This window comes from Triticum dicoccoides, chromosome 4A (genome assembly GCF_002162155.2).
Source record: "Triticum dicoccoides isolate Atlit2015 ecotype Zavitan chromosome 4A, WEW_v2.0, whole genome shotgun sequence".
Lineage (NCBI taxonomy): Eukaryota > Viridiplantae > Streptophyta > Magnoliopsida > Poales > Poaceae > Triticum > Triticum dicoccoides.
Genome location: NC_041386.1, coordinates 258,791,640 through 258,801,428, shown reverse-complemented (window position 1 = coordinate 258,801,428; position 9,789 = coordinate 258,791,640).

Below are 9,789 nucleotides of genomic sequence, written 5' to 3'. Positions count from 1 at the left end.
GCGAAGGAGGTCGCCGGCACCGGAGCTCGCGGTGGTTTTGGCGGGCGACGGGCGGAGCGCGCCGGCGCCGGGCGTGGCTTGCGGCGGTTGGCGGCCGTGGAGGAGAGGCAGCGGCGGCGGCTCGTCGGTGCGGTGGCGGGCGGCGCCGGCGTCGGGGAAGGTGGCGCGGTGCGCGGGCAGGAGAAGCTCGGGCGAAGGCGGCAGCGTCTCCCGGGCGGCGGAGCGAGATGGGCCCGCGTGGGCCGGCCTCGGGCCCCGCGGGCCGTGGCGGAGAGAGAGGGCTGGCCGGGTGAGGTGGCGCTTGGCGATTGGGCGTAAGAGGTTGCGGTGATGACGTGTCGACCTCTTATTGGCCGGAACGCGTGGCGGCTGGCGGCGGACATGTCCGGCCGGTGGTGGGGAGTTCTGTCCGGCGGCGCGAGGAGCGGGGCTAGGGTTTGATCTGCGCGAGAATTTCGGAGGGAGACACATATTTATAGGTAGAGGGGGCTAGGAGAGTCCAAATGAGGTCCGGTTTTCGGCCACGCGATCGTGATCGAACGACCGAGATGATGGAGCAGGTTTAGGTGGGTTTTGGGCCATTTTGGAAGGGTGTTGGGCTGCAACACACACGAGGCCTTCTCGGTCCCTCGGTTAACCATTGGAGCATCAAACAAAGTCCAAATGGTACGAAACTTGACAGGTGGTCTACCGGTAGTAAACCAAGGCCGCTTGGCAAGTCTCGGTCCAATCCAGAAATGTTTAATCCCCACACATGAAAGAAATGTAGAAATGACCACCGGAGGAGAACGGAGCGCCGGAAAGCGAAATGGACAACGGGGAAAATGCTCGGATGCATGAGACGAACAAGTATGCAGATGAAATGCACATGATGACATGATATGCAATGCATGACACGCAAGCAATGACAAGGCAACAACAGCGAATAACTGGAGGACACGTGGCACATCGGTCTCGGGGCGTTACACCATCGAGGATAAAAACATGGGGTTTTTATCATATTGCATGAGTTTATCCCTCTACATCATGTCATCTTGCTTAAGGCATTACTCTGTTCTTATGAACTTAATACTCTAGATGCATGCTGGATAGCGGTTGATGTGTGGACTAATAGTAGTAGATGCATGCAGGAGTCGGTCTACTTGGCACGGATGTGAAGCCTATATACATGATCATACATAGATATTCTCATAATTATTCGCTTTTCTATCAATTTCTCGAAAGTAATTTGTTCACCCACCATAATACTTATGCTTTCTTGAGAGAAGCCACTAGTGAAACCTATGGCCCTCGGGTCTATTCTCCATCATACAAGTTTCCAATCTATTTTATTTTGCAATCTTTACTTTCAATCTATATCATAAAAATACCAAAAATATTTATCTTATTATTATTATCTCTATCAGATCTCACTCTTGCAAGTGGCCATGAAGGGATTGACAACCCATTTATCATGTTGGTTGCGAGGTTCTTATTTGTTTGTGTAGGTACAAGGTGACTCGCCCGTGGTCTCCTACTGGATTGATACCTTGGTTCTAAAAACAGAGGGAAATACTTCCGCTGCTTTACCGCATCACCCTTTCTTCTTCAAGGGAAAACCAACGCAGTGCTCAAGAGGTAGCAAGAAGGATTTCTGGCGCCATTGCCGGGGAGAACTACGGCAAGTCAAGACATACCAAGTACCTATCACAACTCTTACCCTTCGCATTACATTATTTGCCATTTGCCTCTCGTTTCCCTCTCCCCCACTTCACCCTTGCCGTTTTATTCGCCCTCTTTTTCTGTTCCCCTACTCTTTTCCAGTTTGCCTCTTTTGCCTGTTTCTTGTTTGCTTGTGTGTTGGATTTCTTGCTTGTCACGATGGCTCAAGATAATACCAAATTGTGTGACATTTCCAATACCAACAATAATGATTTTAATAGTACTCCGATTGCTCCTCTTACCGATGCCGAATCTTGTGAAATTAATACTGCTTTGCTGAATCTTGTCATGAAAGATCCGTTTTCTGGCCTTCCTAGTGAAGATGCCGCTACCCATCTAAACAACTTTGTTGATTTGTGTGATATGCAAAAGAAGAGAGATGTGGATCATGATATTGTTAAACTTAAGCTATTTCCATTTTCGCTTAGAGATCGTGCTAAAACTTGGTTTTCTTCTTTGCCTAAAAATAGTATTGATTCATGCAATAAGTGCAAAGATGCTTTTATCTCTAAGTATTTTCCTCCCGCTAAGATCATCTCTCTTAGAAATGATATTATGAATTTTAAGCAACTTGATCATGAGCATGTTGCACAATCTTGGGGGATTATGAAATTAATGATATGTAATTGCTCTACGCATGGTTTGAATTTATGGATGATTATACAAAAAAAATTATGCCGGATTGAATTTTGCTTCTAGAAATTTTTTAGATTCGGCAACGGGAGGCACTTTTATGGAAATCACTTTAGGAGAAGCTACCAAACTCCTAGATAATATTATGGTTAATTATTCTCAATGGCACACGGAAAGATCTACTAGTAAAAAGGTGCATGAAATTGAAGAGATTAATGTTTTGAGTGGAAAGATGGTTGAACTTATGAAATTGTTTGCTAATAAGAGTGCTCCTACTGATCCTAATGATATGCATTTGTCTACTTTTATTGAGAATAATAACGAATCTATGGATGTGAATTTTGTTGGTAGGAACAACTTTGGTAACAACGCGTATAGATGTAATTTCAATTCTAGGCCATTTCCTAGTAATTCCTCTCATAATTATGGTAATTCCTACAACATTTCTGATGGAAATTATAATAAGATGCCCTCTGATTTTGAATCTAGTATTGAAGAATTTATTAGTTCACAAAAGAGTTTCAATGCTTTGATTGAAGAAAATTGCTTAAGATTGATGAGTTGGGTAGGAACGTGGATCGAATTTCTCTTGATGTTGATTCTTTGAAACTTAGATCTATTCCACCTAAGCATCATATCAATGAGTCTCTCAAAGCCATGAGAATTTCCATTGATGAGTGCAAAGAAAGAACCGCTAGGATGCGTGCTAAGAAAGATTGCTTCATAAAAGCGTGTTCTTCTAGTTTTCATGATAATAAGGATGAAGATCTAAAAGTTATTGATGTGTCCCCTATTAAATCTTTGTTTTGCAATATGAATCTTGATAATGATGGGACTGGAGATGAGTCAACTTTAGTTAGAAGGCTCCCAATGATTCGGAGTTTTTAGATCTTGATGCAAACATTGATAAAAGTGGGATTGGAGAGGTCAAAACTTTAGATAGCAACGAACCCACTATCTTGGATTTCAAGAAATTTAATTATGATAATTGCTCTTTGATATATTGTATTTCCTTGTTGCAATCTGTGCTAAATTCTCCTCACGCTTATAGTCAAAATAAAGCTTTTACTAAACATATCGTTGATGTTTTGATGCAATCTTATGAAGAAAAACTTGAGTTGGAAGTTTCTATCCCTAGAAAACTTTATGATGAGTGAGAACCTACAATTAAAATAAAAATTAAAGATCATGAATGCTATGCTTTGTGTGATTTGGGTGCTAGTGTTTCCACGATCCCAAAAACTTTGTGTGATTTGCTAGGTTTCCGTGAATTTGATTATTGTTCTTTAAACTTGCACCTTGCGGATTCCACTATTAAGAAACCTATGGGAAAGATTAGTGATGTTCTTATTGTTGCAAATAGGAATTATGTACCCGTAGATTTCATTGCTCTTGATATAGATTGCAACCCTTCATGTCCTATTATCCTTGGTAGACCTTTCATTAGAATGATTGGTGCAATTATTGATATGAAGGAAGGGAATATTAGATTTAAATTTCCGTTAAGGAAAGGCATGGAACACTTGGTTTGATTGTGTTATGATTGTGTTTTTTGTGTTTAATTAGTGGTTGTGCCAAGTAGAACCGTTGGGAAGACTTGGGGAAAGTCTCTTTGATCTTGCTGTAAAAAACAGAAACTTCAGCGCTCACGAGAATTGCTGCCATTTTTTATTGGAGAATGTTATTTAGTTAATTATTTTTTCAGATGATTAATGGATAAATGACCCACTTCCAGTAATTTAGTTTAGAATTTTGGGGGTTCCAGAAGTATTTGAAACCTACAGATTACTACAGACTGTTCTGTTTTTCACAGATTCTGTTTTTCGTGTGTTGTTTGCTTATTTTGATGAATCTATGGATAGTAATAGAGTTTATGAACCATAGAAAAGTTGTAATATAGTAGGTTTGACACCAATATAAATAAAGAATGAGTTCATTACAGTACCTTGAAGTGGTGGTTACTAATGGAGCTCACGAAGATTTTCTTTTAAGTTTTGTGTTGTGAAGTTTTCAAGTTTTGAGTAAAGATTTTATGGATTATGGAACAAGGAGTGGCAAGATCCTAAGCTTGGGGATAATACATGTTCATGTGATTAGACCATACATGAGTATTCGCTATCCTCAAAGAAGGGAACGGTGGCTTGACATGCATTGTCCATCTTTTCTTCACAATTATTTTTGGAAATGTGCGTACACCAAGATGATCCAGAACGCGAAAAATATGGGAGCATGGGTAATCCTGAATTTCCAACTTTTTACATTTACAAGATGCACCATCCAGTCTTGCTCCTCTAAACACACAAGTCACGTGATATATAAAATCCACAGACTTAGCATCCACGCCATGTGCATTCAACTTTTTTGCATCCAACTCCTCATTGTCATTACCTTTCAAGTCATTGGGATCCTTAGCATCCAAGTTTTTTGCATGCAAGTCCACACCATCCTTGCCTTCCAAGTTTGTAGGAACCTTAGCATCCGAGTCCTTACCATCCTTACCTTGCAATTCTCTAGCATCCCTGCCATATGGGACTTTGCGCAAAACTCCAAACACGACCAAACCATCACACGCTACCCGGTCTGTGACCTGCCAATTTGTTCCTTCGAGAGTCCGACGCTTTACCCGTGAAAACATCACAATTGTATAAATATAAGAGGCATCAATCTCCAGAGAGTGTGCATTCAGCTTAGTGAAGGGTATCGTATGTGTCGCTACTGCGTCTAATGCTGCTTCATTCTTACGCATTATGGATACACAGTGCTCAACATGCTGCAACAAATCAATAAGTTGCACCTTCTTGTTCAGGTGCACATGAAACCTTGAGTTGAGAAACTCACTCCTCTGATTACTCATCATGCCTAGGAAATATCTACCCTTTGTGTACGCAGTTGTCCATTTGTGTCGCAGCTCGTACATCCCGTTAACCCATGACGACCTCTTCCCCGTTGGTTTTATTTTGAACTGAACCTTATAAGCCTCTTTTATCAAACTCATCAACATCCCAACGACGGTAAATGAAATCCCTAAATTACTCAAGCTTTTTCTTGCGGAGGTGCATCACCATATTCTCCTCGATATGCCATGTGCACAAATGATGACCTGTTCCGGTCCAGACGATAGCTATTGCTTTAGCCATTGAACCGTCCCCATCGGTGATTGCTGAAATGGGTGGATACTGGGACATTGCCTCCAAAAATACATGAAGAAGCCACTAGTATGATGCAACTATCTCGTCTCACACTAGACCGACCCCAAACAAAACTGTGTTGCGGTGATGGTCCAGACCAACAAACGAAACAAACGGAAGCATGTACTTGTTAGACTGATATGTACTGTCGAATACCATGACACCACCAAAGGCAACATAGTCAATCCGGGATTGTGAATCAGCCCAGAATATGTTCCTCAAATGGCCTTCGCTGTCTTTTGGAAAAGAATTTCGGGTCTTCTTTTTTCTATGCAATCATATAGGTGAGCAAATATCTAGCGTCATTGCCTTCTATCTTGCGCTTCCTCTGGATTGAAACATAGCTGTATAGGTCTCAATCTATAAATCCAAGCTTATCGGGACCTCCGGCATTCTTCTCCGTTACATTCATAATCTAATGTGTTCGAAGTCCACCGACAACATACTCGATGACATTGGCCTTTTGTGCGTCAGTCATTCTACGATGAGCCGATAAGTAGGGAGTCAGGTCAGCAGGGACAAATAGATGATTATGCTTGTCCACAAAATTCTTGATGAACTAGAGGCCACCGCTAGCTTGTAGCTCAACCTAAAAAAGAGCGGGACACCCACACCGAGAAAGACCCCTTGGTGTTCTTTTTCTTTCAACTCTGTTAAAGTGCTTAAGGGCCAGCCATCCTTGTTTGCAGCACTTGTATGTCATTATGTATGCATTTTGTTTCAGAATCGGACCCCTATACTTCAGATCATCCTTTCTAACACCAAACCTTTTTTTTCTCGTATGGCCTACATAGAACAAGTAGGCTTCTTCCTCAGTCCTGAAAGTCTTCTTCACAATCTCTAAGTATTCCATACACTCATTCAGGTCTTAACCAGCCACACATTTATTATCAATTCCTTTACCTTGCATGTGTACATCATCCATGTCTACGCCATCCTTGCGTGCATCCTCATCATCCATATCATCCATGCACATACCATCCATTCCTTTGGGGTCCATGGCTACGAAATCATTGTCCTTATCATCCATGCATTTGCCTTCGTTGCCTCTATGACCCATGTCCTTGTCATCCTTGCCTGTATCACCCAAGTTTTTGCCATCGTTTCCTTTATCATCCATGTCGTTATGCTGCCAACGAAAACAGATAGTCAATGTTACGGATGGATAGCATACATAATAATTATGCACTACTCTGCTTAAATAATTGATTTAATTTTTCATATCAGATTCATGTACCTAACTCAGTCCTTCAAAAGCTATAAGTAAATATGCCCTGACTAAATCTAGAAATATTTAATTGATTGTACTAGTTGTAACTGATGATCTCCTAACTAAATCCAAAGTCCACAAGTCCTTCAAATGCCCTGATAGATCCACCCTGATAGATCAATTATCTCCAAACTCCATTCAAAATTATCTCCTAAATAAATACAAAATTATCTCCTAACTAAATCCAAATTATCTCCTAACTAAACCCAAAATAAGTCCAAACTCCATACAAAAATAATTATCTCCTAACTAAATCCAAAATATCTCGAAACTCAATTCAAAAGTATCTCCTAACTAAATCCAAAATAACTTTCTTTGAATCCAAATCTGCTGACAACTTTCTCATGCCACATAACTCTAACCAAGTCCTTCAACATGTCCTAGCTAAATTCGACTTACACTTCCTTTCAGTCGAAAACTCGTCACAACTTTCTGAAACCATAAACCCTAAACCTCACATGACATATCCTAAACCCTAATCAAATCCGACCCCTATTGGTACTATATGCAGAAGGGACCAGAAAAGATTTGAGATGGCTAGGCACTTACAGCGAAGATCCGGCGTGAAAAAGTTGATGCACGTTGAGGGAGTCCTGGATTAGGGGGTGTCCGGATAGCCGGACTATACCTTCGGTTAGACTCTTGGACTATGAAGATACAAGATTGAAGACTTCGTCCTGTGTCCGGAAGGGACTTTCCTTGGCGTGGAAGGCAAACTTGGCGATACGGATATGTAGATCTCCTACCATTGTAACCGACTCTGTGTAACCCTAGCCCTCTCCGGTGTCTATATAAACCGGAGGGTTTTAGCCCGTAGGACGAAAAAAACAATCATACCATAGGCTAGCTTCTAGGGTTTAGCCTCTCTGATCTCGTGGTAGATCTACTCTTGTACTACCCATATCATCAATATTAATCAAGCAGGACGTAGGGTTTTACCTCCATCGAGAGGGCCCGAACCTGGGTAAAAACATCGTGCTCCTTGTCTCCTGTTACCATCCGCCTAGACGCACAGTTCGGGACCCCCTATCCGAGATCCGCCGGTTTTGACACCGACATTGGTGCTTTCATTGAGAGTTCCTCTGTGTCGTCACTTTTAGGCCCGATGGCTCCTCCGATCATCAACGACGATGCGATCCAGGGTGAGACTTTTCTCCCCGGACAGATCTTCGTATTTGGCGGCTTTGCACTGCGGGCCAATTCGCTTGGCCATCTGGAGCAGATTGAAAGCTACGCCCCTGGCCATCAGGTCAGATTTGGAAGTTTGAGCTACACGGCCGACCTCCGCGGAGACTTGATCTTCGATGGATTCGAGCCGCAGCCGAGCGCGCCGCAATGTCACAATGGGCATGATCTAGCTCTGCTGCCGAACAGTGCCCTGGAGGCCGCACCCGCATTAGCTCCGACCCTTAATTCGGAGCCAACTGCGCCAATCGAGGATGGGTGGTTGGACACCGCCTCGGGGGCTGCAATCTCTACGGCGATCGAGCCGAACACCAGCCCTATTCTCTGCGAAGCCCGTGACTCCAAGGAGTCGGACTCCTCTCCGGACTCCGAGCCCTCCGCGCCCCTACCGATCGAATCCGATTGGGCGCCGATCATGGAGTTCACCGCCGCAGACATCTTTCAGCACTCGCCCTTCAGCGATATTCTGAATTCACTCAGGTCTCTCTCTTTGTCAGGAGAGTCCTAGCCGGACTATGACCGGCAGGATTGGGATGTGGACGACGAAGAAATTCGATGCCCACCCACCACCCACTTTGTAGCCACTGTCAATAATTTAAATGACGTGCTCGACTTCAACTCCGAAGACATCGACGGTATGGACGACGATGTAGGAGATGAACATGAATCAACGCCTATAAGGCACTGGACAGCCACCTCATCTCATGATGTATACATGGTGGACACACCCAAAGGAAGCGACGACGAGGAACACAGGGATGCAACAAGGGATCGTTCACTCGAAAAGCAATCAAAGCAGCGATGTAAGCGCCGCTCCAAGCCCCGCCTCGACAGAGACAGCAGCCATACAGACCCAGCCATAGAGCAGGACGGGCGGCGGACGACGAACATGCCTTCGAGCAACTGTCTAAACAGGGCAACTTGGATAAACAAACCGAACACCCCGTCCTCGGCGAAAACAATAGTCCGGGCGACCTTATGCCGGATAGGCTCATGGAGCAGAAGAACCTCCACAAAAGGCTCATCGCCACTGCGCGTAGCCTGAAAAAGCAAAAGCAGAAGCTCAAAACTGCAGAAGATGCACTCAGAATCAGATGGAGCAAAGTACGCAACACCGCGGACAAATATGGTGGCAGTCGCCGCACAAAAAGCTATCCAAAGCGAAAGCTACTGCCTGAATTTGACGAGGAGGCCTTAGAGCCCCTGCAGTCAAAAAATAGGAAAGCCACCCGGTCGGATAGACGACCGCATGGCCAGCATGGAGCGGCAAGCGGCGCCGCACACAAGCCGGCACGCGATCCACCAAAGGATCCGCATCAAAAAGATGGCCCAGCCAGATCTATCTACGGGCCAAGAAAGCAAGCTCTAGTAAGCAATGCAACACAACAAATATCCAAACATCATGGCACACCCAAATACAGGGGTGCCACACACACCCCCTATGTTTCACCAATGAGGTGTTGGACCATGAATTTCCAGCGGGATTCAAGCCCGTAAAAATACAGGCGTACGACGGAACAACAGACCCTAGGGTCTGGATCGAGGATTATATCCTCCACATACACATGGCCAGAGGAGATGACCTCCACGCCATAAAATACTTACCCCTCAAGCTTCAAGGGCCAGCCCGGCATTGGCTCAAAAGCCTTCCCGAAAACACCATTGGAAGTTGGGAAGAGCTTGAGGATGCTTTCCGGGCAAATTTTCAAGGGACCTATGTCCGCCCTCTGGATGCAGACAATCTCAGTCACATAACTCAACAACCCGGAGAGTCAGCTCGGAAATTCTGGAACAGATTTCTTACTAAAAAGA